Source organism: Ictidomys tridecemlineatus, chromosome 12, assembly GCF_052094955.1.
Source record: "Ictidomys tridecemlineatus isolate mIctTri1 chromosome 12, mIctTri1.hap1, whole genome shotgun sequence".
In the NCBI taxonomy this organism is placed as follows: domain Eukaryota; kingdom Metazoa; phylum Chordata; class Mammalia; order Rodentia; family Sciuridae; genus Ictidomys; species Ictidomys tridecemlineatus.
Genome location: NC_135488.1, coordinates 18,785,776 through 18,804,988, shown reverse-complemented (window position 1 = coordinate 18,804,988; position 19,213 = coordinate 18,785,776). Strand labels below are relative to the sequence as shown.

Sequence of the window (19,213 nt, the reverse complement as noted above, 5' to 3'; positions counted from 1 at the left end):
TGCCGAGCGTTGGCAAAGCGCCTGGCCATTGGCTGTGGCAGCAGACGGTCTGGCCAATCGCCGAGGCCGTTGCCGGGAGACCAAGTTTCGCCCCCTGCGCGCCGGCGGCCTCTTCCCACTTCCGGCCGGCTGAAGCGAGAAGAGAGTGTGCGGCCGCTGGGCGGCCAGGGAAAGCCGGTGTGGCTCCCGTGTAGGGATTTCTTTTTCTTTTTTCTTTCTTTTCTTTTCTTCTTTCCTTCCTCCATCCCTCCCTCCCTCCTTCCTTCTTTCTTTCCTTCTTTCTTTCTCTCTTTTCTCTCTCCCTCTCTCTCTCCCCCCCCCTCTCTCCTCTCTCTCTCTCTTCTTTCTTGTTAACTTTCCAAGTTGGAACTGGTTTACGTAATGTCACGACGAAGACATCTTTCGAAGGAAGACCTCGCAGGACTGCAGGTCCCTGAGAGGAAACACTACGCAGCCCTGGAGTCCTGAGAGCCACGACTCTCTGTCCCCTTTGCTTAAACTGCAGTCCTTGTGCCCGGTACGTGGAGCAAGGAAAAGCGGTTCCACCCGCTCCAGGCCGCTGCGCGGGGAAACGCCCGCCTGAGGATTAGGAAGGAGGAAAGGAAGCTGTCGTGGTGGAGGCCTCCCCTCGTAGGGGCGACTTTCCATCCCGCGTCCCGGGCTGTCAGGAAAGCACCAAATGACCCAGCCAATGAAGGCCTCCTCGCGGATCCTAAAGTGCTGTGCACTGGAAAAACCTGAGTGGTCTTGGTTTACTAACTGTAGCATAAGGGCACGCATGCTTTTAGGTAATTTTCTGGTTGGCAGCGTTAATTATGCATGGCATGTGAAGGTGGTGGTTTGGGACCCTTGAGACCTCTGGACTTGGCTGATGTAAAAGACTGGGTGCCCAGGAGAGAACAAGGGCTTTGGAGAGGTTACAGAATGCCAGGGAGGAAGTTTTCAGCTTTTTTTTTTTTGGTTAGGTCTAGGCATTCTGGAGACCGAGTTCTCAGGTATTATAAAATCCTATGATCAGTGTCCAGGTATCCAAGAAGAAATAGAAAATATGTGATGTTCCTTAATTGAGAGTGAGTGGAAAAAAGTTAATCTTCTCTGCCCCTTGGTCTTTAATAACTTACCACTCTACCTCTCAAGGTTGTTCAAAGACTACTTGACAATGTAAGTGGAATATAAAGTACTGTTCATGTGATTACCTTCCTTTAAGAAAGAGGTCTTGTGAATGTTCTAGCTCCCTTAGGCTTCTCAAGTTAAATTCCAAAAACAAAAAATATATATATGGCAGCTTCTGGAAATCCAGGTACTGAGTCTGGAATTTCTTCCAGCAGACCCATTACTTTGGAGCTATAAAGTGTCTGACTGACGGAGTTTATTACTCAGAGAATGCTCACTTTGAAGTCTTTAAACAAGTGCTAGTTTCTACTAACCATCACTAGAACTGAGACATTTTTCATTCTACCAACTCAAGCATCTGATAGTGGCTCAGTAATCAGGAAATGCTGATATTCACCATCTGTCGTGAAGTAGGTGCCATTAGACTTATACCTAATTACAACCTTAGAACTTGAAATTAAGGAACTAGTGATTTTTATCTGGGACATGAAGATACAAAGAAAATGTCTAAAAGTGGTGTATGTGTATATTAAGAGCCAGGTGAGAATTAAGACCGTATCTGCCAGGGGAGGTCAGAGAAGTGGGGAGGTAATGAGACCTTCATACATGTAAGTCTTCACCTGGGAGGTAGGGCTTAAATGGGCCTTGGATATAGGTAGGTAGGAGAGAGTCCAGGAGAGGTAATTCCAGGTGTAAATCTGGATTAGAGGGAGATCACCCTTGAGGACTCATGTTAATGAGTAAGAAGTCCTATCTCAGGGGACTGGTTTGATATTTTGATGTCAAGTCGAGTGCTAGAATAAGGAGTTCATATTTGATCACATTAGTAACAGGTCTTTCTGGAACAACATGTGTTGTGGTTGTTAAGGGCCTTATGATTAGTTATAGTTAGCTCTACCTGTTTTCTGCAAGCCGTGGAGATTGTCTGCCCTCCTTTTCTTCTGCTACCAGGAGTTCCTCTTACACTAAGCTTGTGCATGGGTAAGGTATTCTGCATATGCTTCCACACTACCCTTTATGAAGGCACATTGACTCTCTTTTTGTGTTTTATTTATTCTAATTTGTTATGTACAACAGCAGAATGCAATTCAATTCATAGTACACATATATAGCACAATTTTTCATGTCTCTGGTTGTACACAAAGTAGAGTCACACCATTCGTGTCTTCATACATGTACTTAGGGTAATGATGTCCATCTCATTCCACCGTCTTTTCTAACCCCAACTCCCTGTCTTCCTCTCCCTCCCTTTTGCCCTATCTAAAGTTCCTCCATTCTTCCCATGCTCCACCCCCCCCACCTTCCCATTGTGAATCAGCATCCTTATATCAGAGAAAACATTCGGCATTTGGTTTTGGGATTGGCTTCCTTCACTTAGCATTATATTCTTCAACTCCATCCATTTACCTGCAAATGCCATGATTTTTTTCTCTTAATGCTGAGTAATATTCTATTGTGTATATATACCACATTTTCTTTATCTGTTCATCCATAATGCCAATTTTCATGAGTGTATCTACAAGTAATAGTAATAAAATATGAGGGTTGTCAGTGGTGATTAGAAACTGACATTTTTTTTCTATGAGTGACATCTTGGCTTACTTGGTCTCTTCCTTTTGTCCATACCTAGGGAAGTTGCCCTCTGCCATTATTCTGAGGAAGAATGAAAATTATTCTCCTCACAGTGTGTTCATCTCGATATCCCCCTAGGTTAATTAACCCTGTGGTGTCTGGGATTTTGGGGGGATAATGGGAAGAATGGGAAGTATAGGCAGAAGAGAGTGGTTTGCAGATTTTTTTTTTTTTGTACCAAGGATTAACTCAGGGGCACTTAACATCCTCATCCCTTTTTATTTTTTATTTTAAGACAGGGTCTTACCAAGTTGTGTAGGGCTTTTCTAAATTGCTGAGACTAGCTTTGAACTTGTGATCCTCCTGCCTCAGCCTCCCAAGCCACAGGAATTATAGGCATGTACTATTGTGACTAGCTAATTTTCAGATTTTAAATTGGTATTGAGACTAATGGAATGTAAAGAGGGGAATCAGATTTTATGAAAGTAGAGTTCTGAGAACACAATGATGGTTTTGATAACTAAAAAGAGAAAAGAATAAAAAGTCATTTGGGAGGCCTAGAAGAATTGACGGAAACAGTCTATTGGATCCAGAGAAAGCTGTAACTTTGATTGGAGATGTGTTGAATAGGATGGATGTGAGGTTAATCCTGGTTGTCGACCTGACTGGATTGAGCAATACCTAAAGAACTGGTAAAGCACACCTCTAGTGTGTCTGCGAGGGTGTTTGCAGAGACAGTTGGTACAAGGATCTGCAAGAGGGGAAAGACCTGCCTGAATGTGGGCCATATTGTCCAATATGCTGGGGATCCGCATGGAACAAAAAGCAGAAGTGGAAAGTTTGCACATGCACCTATTTGAGTCTTCTTGAATGGGTACTGCCATCACCTGCAAATATTAGACCAGATTCTTTAGCTTCTGAATGTGGACTTGGAATCTCCAGAGGACTTCATGTCTTCAGCCTTGGACTGGGGTTGCATTATTGGTCCTTCTGGTTCTAAGGCTTCTAGTAGCAGCAGCAGCAGCAGCTTCTTCTTCTTCTTCTTCTTCTTCTTCTTCTTCTTCTTCTTCTTCTTCTTCTTCTTTTAAGTTGTAGATGGACACAATACCTTTGTTTTATTTATTTACTTGTATGTGGTGCTGAGGATCGAACTCTGTGCCTCACATAGACTAGGCAAGTGCTCTGCCACTGAGCTACAACCCTGCCCAGCTTCTAGCTTCCTGGACTGAGCAACTGCTGATCTTCCCAGCTCTCAAGCCTGTAGACAGCCTTTGTGGGGCTCTCTGACCTATCCAGCCTCTGACTGTGTAAGCCAGCCTGATAGATGTCCTTGTAATTACATATACCTTCCATTCTCCATTCTTCTGGAGAATGCTGGTTGATACAGGATCACCAAGCATTTTTCATTCTATAAAATATACAGTAGAAGAAAGAGACAGACATGGTCCACTGCCTTCTGGAGCTTATTGAAAGGAGTTTCACATGCTGCTTTCTGAAGCTAGAATATATATATATATATTTTGCCTAAGAGTCTTATCTCTACAAACCAGGAATAAATGAAGAACCTAAGAATAGCTTTAATACTTCAATGAAAAAAATCTATAAACTCTTAAATACTAACATTTTACAAAAATGAATGCAAGAAAAAAATACCAAAGAACTAGTAAATGTGCTGCTCACTTTAAAAAAAAAAATCTCTACTTGGAACCTTGTGTCATGGACAGGACTCCAACATCCATCTCATCTAACAATTGTCTTTAATCTCCCTCTGCTCTTTTTTCTCAAGCCTGAGGTGAGAGTGCAACAATTCTTGTGGTATATTGAGTCTGTTAAATAATAATCCTCATTTCATTAATCCACCCTTTGTGTTATTTTTGGCATTGCCATTGCTTCAGTGTTTGTCACCTTATGTCCCCAAACCCACCCTTGAGGGGAGAGGAGAGGTTTTGTTTGAACTGTGTGAGAGCACAGATCTGCTGTGTCTAATCCATGCCTTTCCTGAGTCAGATGTGGAAATGCTAGCTCTTCCTTTCAAACTCTATTCACCTTATAAGCTGATTTTAATATTAAAATTCCGTCCATCTAAAATATCTCTTAGATTTGTCTAATTTTCTTAGGGAGGCCAATAAGGAAATCATTTTTATTTGTATGTGGACTTTTGGTGACTTTGCATTCTACATAATTTCCAAACTTTTTGGAAAAGAAAACTCAGGTCACAGGGTAATAAGCCTCACCCTTGATTTTCCCAAGACACAGCAAGTAAGCAAATGACCTAAACTCACAATCTGTGTGACAGTTTGCTCATCTGCAAATGAAAAACGAAACCTATATCCTTTTCATCATGTTTCTTCGACTTTCTGTGTCCTTTAATCTCATAAGATTTTCCACTTAATCCCTGATTTGTCTTGGGAAGTCACATGATGTCAAAGTGCAGTGTTTAGAGAAGATTGGAGTAGTTGTAGGGCTGGGGTTGTGGCTCAGAGATAGAGCACTTGCCTAGCATGTGTGAGGTACTGGTTTCAATCCTCAGCACCAAATAAAAATAAAGATACTGTATCCACCTATAATTTTTAAAAATAAATAAATAAATAAGAAGATTGGAGTAGTTGTAGAAAGCTAAAGAGTAACTTAAGCGACTACCAAATACTAAGATTAAAAAAAAAAAAAAGATAGCTCCATCTTGGAATTTTTTTCCCACCTGAGATGTGTTATGACTTTGAAAGATGTCTATGAGATTAAGGCCCAGTATCTTCTCTGTCACAGCAGCCTGGGAACAAGAACAGAGTCGCCAGGAGCAGGGGACTGAAACCGAGCTTCCTGTCCCCAACCAACCTTGAAAGGAATCTTTGGTAGAATGTGCAGTCCAGCATTCATGCTCATATTTGTGTGAAGTACTCAAGTGAATACCAAGTTGTTTCCCTTTTAGTCCCTCTTCTTTCTCGTTGCAGGTGGCTTGTTCCTCCTAAGCGCTCTCTTGCACCCCTGACACGTGGCTGCTCATCTTCCCTCCACACTGGCTACTTGACTCTGCTTCTTCAGAAGGCCTCTCCCTTGTCAGCATGGAGCTCCTCCTTTAGCGGCTGCTTCTGAACACTGGGTTGGATCCTCCCCTTGTTGTACATGTTATACTAATATAGTTTCTGGGGCAAACTGTCCTGTTCATTCTTAGAAACAAAAACACATACTTGAAACTTTCCCTCCGTAAGGGCATTTTCCTGAATTCGTATCACTCAGTCCCCCCCCTCAACTAGGCCCCTTAAAACTGAGTTGCTATAGTTTGGATCTGGAATGTCTGCAAAGGTTCAAGTATCCCCAGCTCAGGGTTATTGGGAGGTGGTAGGAAACTTTGAGATGAGACTTGCTGAGAGGCTTTCTGATCATTGGAAGCATAATCAGAGTAAGTATTGAAAATAATAATTTGGCCTTTTTATTTGGGTGAACCCAAATGTGAGACACTTGGAGGCTGCTATGTTTGGGGTAGGTATCCCCCAAAGGTCCACATATTAAACTCTTGGTCCTCAGAGTGATGGCATTAGAACTGTTAAGAGTCAGGGTCGAGTGGAAGATCCTTAGGGGGCCTGTAAAACCCCAGTCCTTTCCTCCCCTTCAGTTTTACACCACAAGATGCTCCTACTATGATGTACTGCTTCACCACAGGCCTAAAGCAATGGGGCCAATAGATCATGGACTGGAACCTTCAAATCTGTGAGCCAAAATAAACCTCTTCTCTTTATGAGTTTATAATCTCAGGCAGTTCATTATAGCAATGGAAAGCTGACTAGGGCCAAAAGAAATAAGAGATGGAAAAATCAATTATCCAAGAAGTAGTAGACCCCCTTTATGATCATTTCTTGTATTTGCATTAAGTTTTCCTGTGGTATCCTCTTAAAAACTTCAAGCTTTCATTCTGTTCTGCTCTTATCATTATTTTCTCAGTCTAGCTGCATGTATATCACTGAATAAACATTTTCCTATTCAGACCCAGTTGGCTTGGTGAAGGTTTGGATGATATTAAAATTTGAAATCACTGAGAACCCACAGAGATCAGTTTTCCCCATTTTGTTAGCCTCTTTGGTTTTTCTAAAATCTACGGTGCATTTTTATCAATATCCCTCAACTTTTTCATTAATTTATGTCATGATACAGTAATTGGTACATATTTGGAAGAACACCAGTGGCATTTCAAAGACTGATAAATCTTTCCAGATATTTTAGTTGCAAGGAACAAGAAACCTAGCTTGAGATAATTTATTCACCATAAAGTAAACTTACTTAATAACACAATAAACTTACTTAATAACACAATAATTCTGACTGGTGGGTGGGCTTCAGGTAGTTTGATCAGGACTCTTAACTCCCTTTCTCTTTAGTTTTCTCAGTTCTATTTCCTCTGTATTGGTTTTGTCCTCAGGCTGACTTTCTTCATGGCAGCAAAACAAAAACTACTTACTGCACAGTCCCAAATGCCCCAAATGTCACTCCTAACTAGTTAGATTACTTTCCTTCCCATGAAGCCTCCTCAGAAATAGTTATATGCCCTCGGAAAATCTGGGGCTTTGGGAACTGAAATGGGAAACTTTTGCTGGGGAGGCCCTTTCAGGTATACAGCAGTCTCCTTATAATCACAGTTCTCCTTTAAGGGGAGGTGGCCCGTGCCTTGTTAGGGGGCCCTTCTTCCTGCCAAGAAGGGTATCCACTATCTAAGAAATAGAAATCTAGAGTAATTATTAAAGAACAAAAGACAAAGTTGGAAAGACAGTTTCAAAAAGATGGAGCCTTGATAGGTCCAGTCCACACAGGAGCTGGAGCTAGACAGCTAGAAGGTGGCTCCTGTGGTTTATTTAAGGGGCACATCAAAGGCAGGGATAAGGTTTCAGGGATGGAGTCTTGCCTTGTGATGTGATGTCTTGTAGTCAGCAGCTTGATTGGCATCTTGGCAGGTCCCACCCATTTCAGAGGGCTGTGCAGCTATAGCAGGGCACCCCATCTCTGGTGCTGAGTGGGACCTTGGGCAGAGCTGAAGTTCACCTGCATCAGGAGGTCTCTACCTGTAGAGGTGCCATGGGAAGTTCCCAGTTCCAGACCTGTCCCCTCACTGGGCTGTGATGCTCCTCACTGGCTGTGGTGTCCATTGTCCACATACAGACCAAAGATGGATCTTGACACTGTGTCACGTTGAAGAAGAAATTTTAAAACCACTGGAAATAAATGGGTAACTCTGGCTAACTGCAAACTACTGACCCACAGTTGCTTTGGTCATTAGTGGGTGACTGCTCTTCATTTTCTTCCAAAGACAGCCTTGACCATCACATTGCTATGAGACCGTCACATTGCTAATGAGGTGCCAAAAACCACAGGGCCTGCTTACAAGCCCAGTAGAGGGCAAGCTGGGGGGCTGGAAGATGGTGTCCACCTGTCCTGTGTTCTCTGGACTTCCATGGCATTTGGAAAAGAAAAAGAGATTTCAGAAAACACAATGCCCTGTTCTATTTGGATTAGCTTTTCTTGTAGACCCTCTTTTAGAGAAAATTGTGTTCCTCCTCTGAAACTGAAATATAGAAGTTCTAGCCCCAGCACCTCAAAATGTACCTCTTTTAATATGCTATCTTATAAGAAGGGAAAATTTGAACACGGACACCTGAAAGGGAGGACAGTATGGAGAAGCAGGGAGAAGGTGGTCATATGCCAGCCTGGGACAGAGACCTGGAACAGATCCTTAGTGGTCCCTGGAAGGAACCAACCCTGCTAATACCTTGGTCTTGGACTTCGAGCCTCCAGAGCTATAAGAAAATAAATTACTATTGTTTAAGCCACCCAGGCTAGGGTGCTTTGTTAGGGTAGTTTGCTCCAGCAAACTAATACTGACCTCCAGCGTATGTCCCAATCTGGCCTGTTTCCCTTCCCTCTAAATGCCAGTTGAACCAGCAGAGGTAGGGGGTGAGGTCTGACAGGTAGGACATCTGATGGAAGTTAACAGCTGTCAAATCACCTTCAGCAGGAGGAAGAGAAAGCAGCTCCTGGCAAGCCAGAGTTGGCCTGGCACCAGCCGCTGACCTGGGCTGTTGTGCTGAACATGAGCAACTGCACTGAATGTTCTCAGCAGAACACTCACTGGATTGTACCTGCTCTTGGCAGCACCCAATCCTTGAACCCCACATCCCTGCCCACATAATCACCAAACACAAGACCAGATCTTGTAAGTTCTTCTGACACTTTCTTTAGGAGATATGTTCCCCTTAGCAAACTGTCTCCCTTGTGGCAATGAACTAATAAACCTAACATGCTTTCTAGTTGTCTTTGATAGACAAGAGTTTCAGAACCATTCTGACTTTGTTTTATATACACCTGAGTCATTGGGGTGCCTCCGCCCTACTCTACCCCACCCAACCAGGTCATTTTATACAGTTTAATGCCATTATACAACACTAACATGTTTTTACTATCATTACATTAATAGCTTTTGTACTGATTTTATTATTGAATTTTTCCCTTTGTTTCAGGTGGAATTTTTTAAAAAATATTTAGTTGTAGACAGACACAATACCTTTATTTTATTTATTTTTATATGGTGCAGAGGATTGAACCCAGTGCCTGATGTGTGCCAGGCAAGCACTCTGCCACTGAGCCCCAACCCCAGTCCTAGGTTGGATTTTCTTAATATAGAATGTAGTATAGGAGGAGGGATCCATTTTAGATTTATAATTGTGATAAATTTTTTAAAAACTCTTTATAATTAGAGTTTCATTTTAACTTTTAAGTTTTTGAGTTTAGTCAGCTGCCTACAAGAATAGAATAAACATAATCCTCTTGTCTACAAACATAAGAGGTCAGGGATGAGCTCTTGTAAATAACCCTTATTCCCAAGGTAACTTTTGTATGTGTTGGTTTAAATATCATTCTTGATGCTTTTTAGGGTTTTATGTGAGCTCCTAATGGGCTAGCATTTTTATCCATTTTTATCAGGCCCCATCAGCCTGAGTGCTGCAAAACTAGGGTCCCCCATGGGGAAAATGGCCCTCTCAAGTCATCCCTTGCCAGTGGAATTGACAATGATTACAGTTCTTTTGGGAAGTGCTATCAATATCTATCAATGACAAGCCTACCCAGCTCACTCCCAGGAAGAGAAGCCATGGAGTAAAGCACAGTTGGGGATAAGGGGTGTGTATAGGACACCCAGTGCCTAGTGCTCAGCAGCCCAAAGCTGGAGTGAGGCGTGTGCTCAGACACGGGATGGCAGTGTGAGCTGTAAAGCAGTCAACCTGGAATCTTACACACACTAGAAGGATCGAGTCTGGTTTGCAGCGATAATCTTATGCTCAGTTCTGCCCAAAAAGCAAGAGGCAGAGGCAGGAAAATAATTCCAATATTGTAAAACAAAGGTGAAAAATGCATATTTCCACATGATTATATAACAGAGGTACAGATAAGAAAGGATATTGTTATTAGTTTTATAAATAGTTGGTTTACTAGGAAAAGGACAGAGATGTGTAAAGAAGGAAATAGAAATAGGGAGGGGAAAATGGAAATTTTCAACACTTAATAAACTTTCTGAGTAAGTGCAGCATTAGAAAGAAGCCAGAGGAAGAGCAAAACAAGTACGGCTGGGGGTGGAGAGTAATAAAGGCAGCAGTAATAAAGTTCCCAAAAGCAAGCAAGAGAAGGTCCCCCAGAATAACTCCTTGAACTACCTTAGCATCAGCATCCCCGGGAAGAAGTGGAAATGATGCACCAGAGCCCACTCATTGTGTTCATTATGCTTGGCTGCACTGAAATTTGTGGAGCAGCCCATATCATCAAGAAAACTCAGACATGGTGGGATGTTTCTCTGGTTTTACCCTGTTATAGTTTTTGAAACCTTGCCTCCCTTCAGTGTTTCCCTCTTCCTAAATACAGCTGGGAACCCCTAAGCTAGAAGAGGGGCTGGGTTATGGAAGAAACTCTTACCCTCTGCCTCCCCACCCACCCCTATGTCTGGGCCTGTTGATGTCCCCCATGCCTCTGCCTTTACTTCAGAAAATGCATGGTACAAACTGAGCTGGAGGAGAGGGTCCAAGTCAAAGAACTTGCCAAGGAGCTGAGACTATGAAGTAAGGGACAAAGCTTCAATTGTGCAAGACAGGATGGAACCAGGAGCCAGCAAAGAGGCAAAACGTGACCTGAAGCAAGTGATTTGGGAATCAAGATGAGAAGGTCCTGCTGAGCCCCATTAACAGAATAGGGCTCACAGCTCAATGGTGCCCTGGCCAGAGGGTGTGTTAGGTCACCTTAGAGATGCACAGCTCACATGGAGAAACATGTATTTTCATGCAACCTAAGTGGTTACTGCACATAATTTCCCAAGTGCTTCTGCTCTCAGAGTGAGTGTTTCCTGTTGCTCATCTGAACTGGAGCCACCTGTACTATATGCAATTTGAAATTCCCCACTGGACTCCTGCTTTGGTCTTCATGGCATATTTCAGCATAAGCATGGAACCCTTTCTTGCTCTTAGAAGCCTACCTTTCTGAGCCCAGGATTCTATTCTAGTCCCTGCAGGTGAACTTGCAGCTGCCACACTTTACAGGTACTCTTCCCTGGATTCCTCATGCTGGGCCTTGGTGCACCTGCTAGTCTGAGCTTCTGACACCAGTCTCACAAATGGGGTTATTTTCTAGGGAATAGGGTCAAACCCCAGCACCATTTGTTGAAAGACTCATCTTTCTCAATTTAATTTCCCTTTTGAAAATCAGTTAACCACAAATATGTAGGCTTATTTCTGGACTCTCATTCCATGATCTACATGTCTATCTTTATGCCAATACCACACTGTTTTAGTTACTGTAGCTTTGGAGTAGATTTTGAGATCAGGGTGTGAGTCCTCCAACTTTGTTCTTTTTCAAGGTTGCTTTGGCTATTTTGCTTCTCCTCTAATACCACATGAATTATGGATCAGCTTGTCCACTTCTCCAAACAAACAAAGTCATTGTTTTGATGGTGACTGCATTGAATATATACAACAAGTTGAGGAATATTCCCATCTTATCAATACTGGTCTCCAAACAAGAACACAGAGTATCTATATTCAGGTCTTTAATTTCTTTCAATAATATTTTATAGTTTTCAGTAAACAAGTCTTGTTACTTAGCTATATTTATTTCTAAGGATCATATTCTTTTTGATGCTATTGTAAATGGAATTGCATTCTTAATTTCATTTCTTGATCAGTCATTGCTAGTGTGTAGAAATACAATTGATTTTTATATATTGATCATGTAACCTGAAACTTGACTGAATTTATCAGCTCTTAATAGTTTTGTGGTTGACTCGTCAATGTTTCCTATATGTGAGGTCATGTCATCTAAAAATAGTAAGTTTTACTACTTCTGTTCCAAGTTGGGTGCCTTTCATTTCTTTTTCTTGTCTAATTGCTCTGAATAGAAATTCCAGTGCAGTTTTAAATAGCAGTAGTGAGAGCAGACTCTTTGTCTTGTTCCTAATTTTAGGAGAAAAGCTTTCAGTCTTTCATTATTAAGTGTGATGATAGATATCCCTTTATTGGATTGAGAAAATTTCCTAGTTTGCTTAGTATTTTGTTTTGATTTTTATCATGAAAGGTAAGTTCTCTTTCTGTATGGATTGGGATAATCATGTGTTTCTTCTGCATTCTATTAAAACAATGTATTGCATGAGCTGCTGTTGTGTATTCATTCACTCTCTTGCATTCATGGGATAATTTCAGTTAGTGATGGTGTATAGTCCTTTTACTATGAGGCTCAGTTCAGTTTTCTGGTATTTTGTTGAAGATTTTTGTCTGTATATTCTCTAGAGCTATTGGTTGGTAGTTTTTATTTTTGTGATGTGTTTATCTGGCTTTGGTATCAGGGAATACTGGCATCATAGAATGAGTTGGGAAGTACTCTTTTCTGAATGTCGGAGAGTTTAAGGATTGGCATAATTCTTCTTTAAATGTTTGGTAGAATTCTGCTGTGAAGCAATCTAGTCTTGGCTATTTCTTTGTTGAAAAGTTTTTAAAAATTATTGATTGAATCCTTTTACTTGTAAGTTTATTCAGATTGTTTATTTTTTTTTCTTGAGTCAGCCTTGCTAGTTGGTTTCTAGGCATTTGTCCATTTTATCCATGTGACCGATCGTGTTGGTGTATAGTTGTTCAGAGAGCTCTCTTATGATCCTTCTAATTTCACTAGAGATGGTAGTAACACCTCCACTTTCATTTCTGATTCCCTGCACCCACTTTTTCAGACTTGTTAAAAGTTCGTCTCTTTTTTTGAGCTTTTCAAAGATTTACCTTTTGATTTTACTGATTCTCTCTACTGTTTTTCTGTCCTCTGCTCTAGTCTGTTTGCCCTTCTGCCTGCTTTGGGTTTAGTTGCTTTCTTTTTCTAGTCCCTTGAAATTTGAGGCTGGTCACTGATGTGAGATCTTTCTTTTACGTAGGCAGTTACAGTGCATTTTCCTCCGCCCGATGTTTTCGCTGCAGTTCACGGTTTTTGGTGTGTTGTTTTATTTCTCAAAGTATCATCTAATTTTTCTTATTATTTCTTTTTTACCCATTAGTTGTTTAAGAGTGTGCTTTTTAATTTCTATATACTTGTGAATTTTCTAAAATTCCTGTGTTACTGATTTCTAACTTTATTACATTGTTTTGGAGAATACACCTGGCATAATTTCATTTGTTTTACTTTACTGAGGCTTATTTTTTAAATATTTATTTTTTATCTTTAGGTGGACACAGTATCTTTATTTTATTTTTATGTGGTGCTGAGGATCTAACCCAGTGCCTCATGCATGCTAGGTGAGTGCTCTACCACTGAGCCACATCCCCAGCCCCACTGAGGCTCATTTTGTGGACCACCTGTGGTCTATCCTGGAGAATTTTCCATGAGCCACTTAAAAACAACATTGATTTGGCTGCTGTTTGGTATAATGTTCTACATATGTCTATTAAGTCTAGTTTCAAGGGTTCTCCAAGTTTCTACATCCTTGTTTGTCTTTTAAAAAAAAAATATTTATTTTTTAGTTGTAGTTGGATACAATACCTTTATTTTGTTTACTTATTTTTATGTGGTACTGAGAATCGAACCCAGGGCCTTGCACATGTTAGGCGAGCGCTCTACTGCTGAGCCATAACCCCAGCCTCCTTGTTTGTCTTTTATTGAGTTGTGCCATCCATTATTGACAGCAGAGCATTGAATTTCCCAACTATTCTTGTTGAGCTGTCCCAGCTGTGGGCTGGAGGCCTCAGTTACTCCCCACATGGACCACTGCCCCAGGACTCTTGCATATCCTCATGGCAGGTAGCTTTCCCCAGAGTGAGGGATCCAAAAGAGCATGGCAGAAGCCTCAATCTGTTAGTATTCCTTCATATCTTTTGGATCTCTGTTACCAGGCACATACATTATATATTCTTCATGAATTGATCCTGTTGTGAATGTATAATGTCCTCCCTATGCATTGTAACGATTTTTGTCTTATAGTCTGTTTTGTCTGACGTTAGTAGCCACTCATTCTCTTTGGGTAAATGTTTCAGGGAATATCTTTTTCCATCTCTCTAATTTCAACTTATTTGTGACTTTAAAACTAAAGTGAGTCTTTTATAGATAGTACCTGACTGGGGGATGTTTATCTATTCTGCCAATATCTGTCTTTAATTGGAGAGTTAATTCTATTTACATTTAATGCAGTTACTAATAATTCTGCATTTTTTATAAGTGTCTTGTATCATTTTATTCCTCAATTCCTCCATTACTCCCTTCTTTTGTGTTAGTTGTTTTCTTGGACACCATTTTGATTGCCTTCTCTTTTCCTCTGATGATTATAATTAACATAATCAAAAATTTTGAATTTAATTTTACTCATTAATTTCTTTTTGAGACAAGGACTTTCTATGTTGCCCAAGCTGGTCTTGAACTCAGAGGCTCAAATGATCCTCCAACTTCAGCCTCCTGAGTAGCAGATGTGCTCCACCACTCCCAGCTAGTTAGCATCATTTAGAACAATTTAGCTCAAACCAATGCCAACTTATTCTCAATAATATACCAAAAATATTGCTCCTATGTATTTCTGTCTCCTCTTATTTTATTTCTCTGGGAGGAAGTGGAATTAGGTTGTTTTCCTTTTTGGATGTCTCCAAAACATCAGTGATCAGCATCAGCATATATGTCATTGTTATTAAGAGGCAAAGAATTGGAAAGAGAATTAAAAGACTCAGAGAGTTAAAGGTTTCTATGATGGTTTTCTCAGATCAGCAAAGCTAGAGTGAGGTATTCAAGCTATTCAATAGCTCATATCTAGGATTTTGCTCAACTCCAAGTAATTAGAAATTTTATTGTTAAAATTAGGTGTGTTCCGGGGTTCCATATCTATTCACTGGTTTAGTAATTCATTAGAAGAAGTCACATGACTCACTTATAAAATTATATAATTATAAAATTATACTTACAGCAAAGTGTATTGCAAAGGATTCAGTGCCAGAATGGTAGATAAAACATAGTCATGGGTGAAGACTGAAGAACTCAGGCAAAGGCTTTCTTCCCTCTGCACAGGTTATACAGACATACTTTTTTTTTTTTCCAGATTTGAAATGACAAAGACACATGAAAAATGTCTCTTCCCAGGGAAGCTTACTTGAGTTCTTAAACAAAGCTGATCACCTGGACATATCCCTGGTACATATCTGCTCTGTGACCCATGCCATAGACCTCAAACCAGGCAGTGGGTGCATAAAATAAAGGCCATGTTAACTAAAAATGATCCTGATTATCTACTACACCTTGCCTTAGTGCTCTGGGCACACAGGATAATGTAGCTTGTGAACATTCCAAGGGTTACCTCTTAGATCTTGACTCCAGACATCCTCAGAGAAAAACTAGGAGTGTGTGAAAGGGGCCTTACTGCATTAGCATTTTCCTTATGAGATGTTACCATACAAATAGAAGGTTGGGTGCTTGCTTTAAGTAAGTTCACGATTGTGCAGAATTTATGAGTGCCGTAGAGGAAGAGTGTACAAATATGACTAAACAAATATTCCTCAAGACCAAGAACACTGAAATGGAGTCATCTATGCACATGCGTAGGTTTAGCCATTGAATTTCCCAGGCATCAAACAACTCACGCCAGCTGTTCATTACCAATATTACAGATTCCTTCGTGGTAGCAAAGCTGAGCTTTCTACCCACTGCTTGCCTTTTGGGGAGAGTTAAATGAGTGGAAAGGCAAAGAAGAACCCAGACTCCAAAGGAATCTCCTGAGGTTGAGTGGTACAGGACAGTGATGGCAGTGGTACAGGACAGGTCCACTCTGAAGCTCCTTTGGCACTTTCCTGCATCTCTAGCTAGAACCAGGTGCAGCTGGTTCAAGACAAGCACAGCTGCACATGCCAGGCACATGCCATCTCTGCCTCCCTGTCAACAACACTGCCCTCATGCCTGGGCCACATGCCTCACTCAGGGGAAAGCCCCTCTCTATTCTTCAGGGGCAGTGCTGCTGTGACTGTTCTCCCATCCACTCTGAGAGCCGGGCTGGGTCCATCACAGGGTCCCTGCATCCGGCCTCTGCTGGATGGCAAGAACAAAGTCAAAGTTCTTCATCTGTCACGAGGAGTCTGTCTCTACCACCTTGCCTCTCTCTCCAAGAATCCATGCGGTACCTGGGATGGATTATGTCCCCTCTTCCACCCTGGAAGCATCATGCTTGAGGGACCCTCACTTCAATTTTTAAGATAGGAAAGCAGAACTTTAGGGAGCTTAAGTGTCTTGACTCCGGCCATAGCCATGAACTGTGAATGTAGGCAGCCTCCTCAGGAGCTCCCTTAACTCAGATCTAGTGGGGCCTGGACACACATCCTTTTGAAAGCCTCTGCTTGATTTTCTTTGGGCTGGGTCTGCTATCTCTCCAGCAAAATCAACCAGTTCCTCAGCCTCATGTCTTGGAGTAGATTCCATGGTTCTCCCAGGGGCATTCTCTATCTCTTCAGTGGAGCAAGTTCCCTCTTGGGGAAAAAGGGCCCTTTAACTTGCCTGGTGTGGCAAATGGCTCACTCTGACCACAATATGGTCATAGGACATACTGTGTGCTCTGATACCATTCTACCCAGATGGGGGGAGGTGTTGGTGATATGGTTTCAGGGGTTGGCTGCGATGCTTCCTGTATTTCCCAGCTGTTCTTGTAGCATCACACCCCTATGTGTGGTGGGGGGGGCTGCTGCCATTGACAGTTCAGATACCCAAAATAGTTGTCTCCCCAACCCATGCTACACTGCTCAGATGTGCCTACAGGATCTTCAGTGGCTTCATTGCCTCCTGGCCTTGGAACACTCTTGTCTGAAGGACTCCAGACCTTCCTAGGTGGAGGGACTAAAATCTACCTAAAAAATCAGCTGCACAGAAATGCCGAGAGGAGACATGACAAGATGGAGTCAGCACTGTGCAGGGCACCTACGTCAGGTCTGGGGCCAATGAGTAGTTCAGTTTGATTGTCTGCTTTCGTATCCCCTCCTGCTGCCTCCTGTAGGTGCTGGTGAGACTCTTCCTCCTGGGCTCCCTTGCTCTTGTTCTTTTGTTATTTGGGGTGTAGTTCTTTCTGGAATTCTCTCTCATTTTTTAAAAAAGTTTTTATGTAATCTTATTTGCCTTATTGCTTATGTAAGGGTGCTAAAGTAGGACAGGAGTTGCGACATGGAGAGAGACAGATTTTGTAAGCTTTGAAAAGTGTTTGAGGCCAGGGGCTGGGGCTGGGGCTCAGTGGTAGAGCGCTTGCCTAGCACAAGTGAGGCCCTGGGTTCATCCTCAGCACCACATAAAGATAAATAAATAAAATAAAGGTATTGTGTCCATCTACAACTACAAAAAAGTACTTTAAAAAAAGTGTTTGTATCTTTTATTTGGATTAAAACTTGATATAACATTTGCCCCTGTTCCATCACTTGGCCATCATTAAGTCAACAAATCTCCCGAGAACCTAACACCCAGATTTCTTTATGACTTTTCTGTTTTGTTTTTAAATTAAAAAGCTCTTTTGGGAGGGACTTATTTTGTGTTTTCTCAGTTTTCTGGTCCTTTCTGTTCCAAAGGAGATCTGTGGCAGCCTTTCCCAAGGAGACCCTCCTATAAATCCATTTGACTGACTTCAAGAAGCTGACTAAATTATTTAGCACCGAATCAGTTTTCCTGGAGTGTCCAGCATTATCTAAAGGACCAAGTTTCTATCCTGATTCATACATATTTTCAATGACACTTATAGGTTTTTTTTCTTTGAGAAAATTATACTGGAACCATGGGCAGTTTCCCCAAATGTTTTCTTTCTAGATACATTAAGAGTTGTGAATGCAGTCTACCAAGACTTGCAACCATATACCTCGACCATGGTACCATTGAACTGTCAGATTAAAATGGCAGGAGGGAAGCTTCCTATCCTCTTGGTGACCATGGGGTGGGGTGCAGGTGAGAAACAGGGAGGCTACGGGTACCTGCCCTTTCATTTTCTAGGTGTCCTGGAATAAAAATAAATAAATAAATAAAGATTTGTGTCCATTTACAACTAAAAATATTTTTTAAAAATTCTCTTTCCTTTTCCTTATGCCCATTTTGTTGTTGTTGAAATACTTGACCATTTGCTATGCATTTTTAGCTTTTAGCTAAGTTCATCTTTATGGGATCTCTTAACATGACTTTTTTTCCCTTGTATTTTTTAATATGTATATATATATTTGTAGTTGGACATAATCTTTTTATTTTATCTATTTGTTCTTATGTGGTGCTGAGGATTGAACCCAGGGCCTCTCACATGCTAGGTGAGTGCTCTACTGCTGAGCTACAACACTGGTCCCTCCCTTGTATTTCTGATATATCATTTGCCTGACCTAGAGGCTTTATTAGATTTGTGTTCAACCTTTTTCCCCTCAGAAAAGTTAAATAGGTGGATTTTTGTGCTTTCCATTGTGTCACCACAGGAGCCAGAGTGTCTGGTTGTGTCATGGCTAGGGAGCTTGGTGTTAGCAGTTTAATCTGACTGTTACCACATACTTGCCAACCTGTCATTAGCCAGTGTTAGTAGCCCTGATGACCACTACCTATCCACCTCCATCATCTCCTGGGAATTGCCAGATAATGATTTCAAAAGTTTTATTCTTTCACACTTATTTACTGAAATATATTCATAAAATATACATCACATATTCCAGGTGAGAATTGTGACAGATGGGAAAGGGCTGCTCTGCTGTGTCAGAATGATCTGGTTGACCCAGGTCTCTGGCCTCATGTTTCCCTGGGCTGAGGAATTTTGCAAGCTATTTTCAATTTCGTGTGTGTGTGAGTGTGTGTGTGTGTGTGTGTGTGTGTGTGTGTGTGTGTGTGATTTAAATCCTTTCTTAAGCTGTTTATGTTTTTCTTGTTGCTCAAATTGGGCATTTTGGCTGGTGAAGGACTCCTGTGTCCCTTTGACAAAACTTCCAGGATGACATCCTTGCTTTATGGCACTGCAGAGACACTCAAGTTTCATCTCAGACATTCCTGCCTTGCCCTGGAATCAGCCTTT

The 19,213-nt window shown here is 41.5% G+C and overlaps 1 long non-coding RNA gene across 2 annotated transcripts; it reads left to right on the top strand.

Annotated features, from left to right (window-relative positions):
* Positions 1 to 7: 7 nt before the first annotated feature.
* LOC144369091 (uncharacterized) lies at positions 8 to 5,835 on the top strand. Of its 2 annotated transcripts, none has more exons than XR_013428545.1 (2): positions 8 to 517; positions 5,634 to 5,835. It is a non-coding gene; the product is annotated as an uncharacterized LOC144369091 (long non-coding RNA). The 2 variants fall into 2 exon arrangements; XR_013428546.1 differs by having other exon boundaries at positions 8 to 788.
* The last annotated feature ends 13,378 nt before the right edge of the window (positions 5,836 to 19,213 follow it).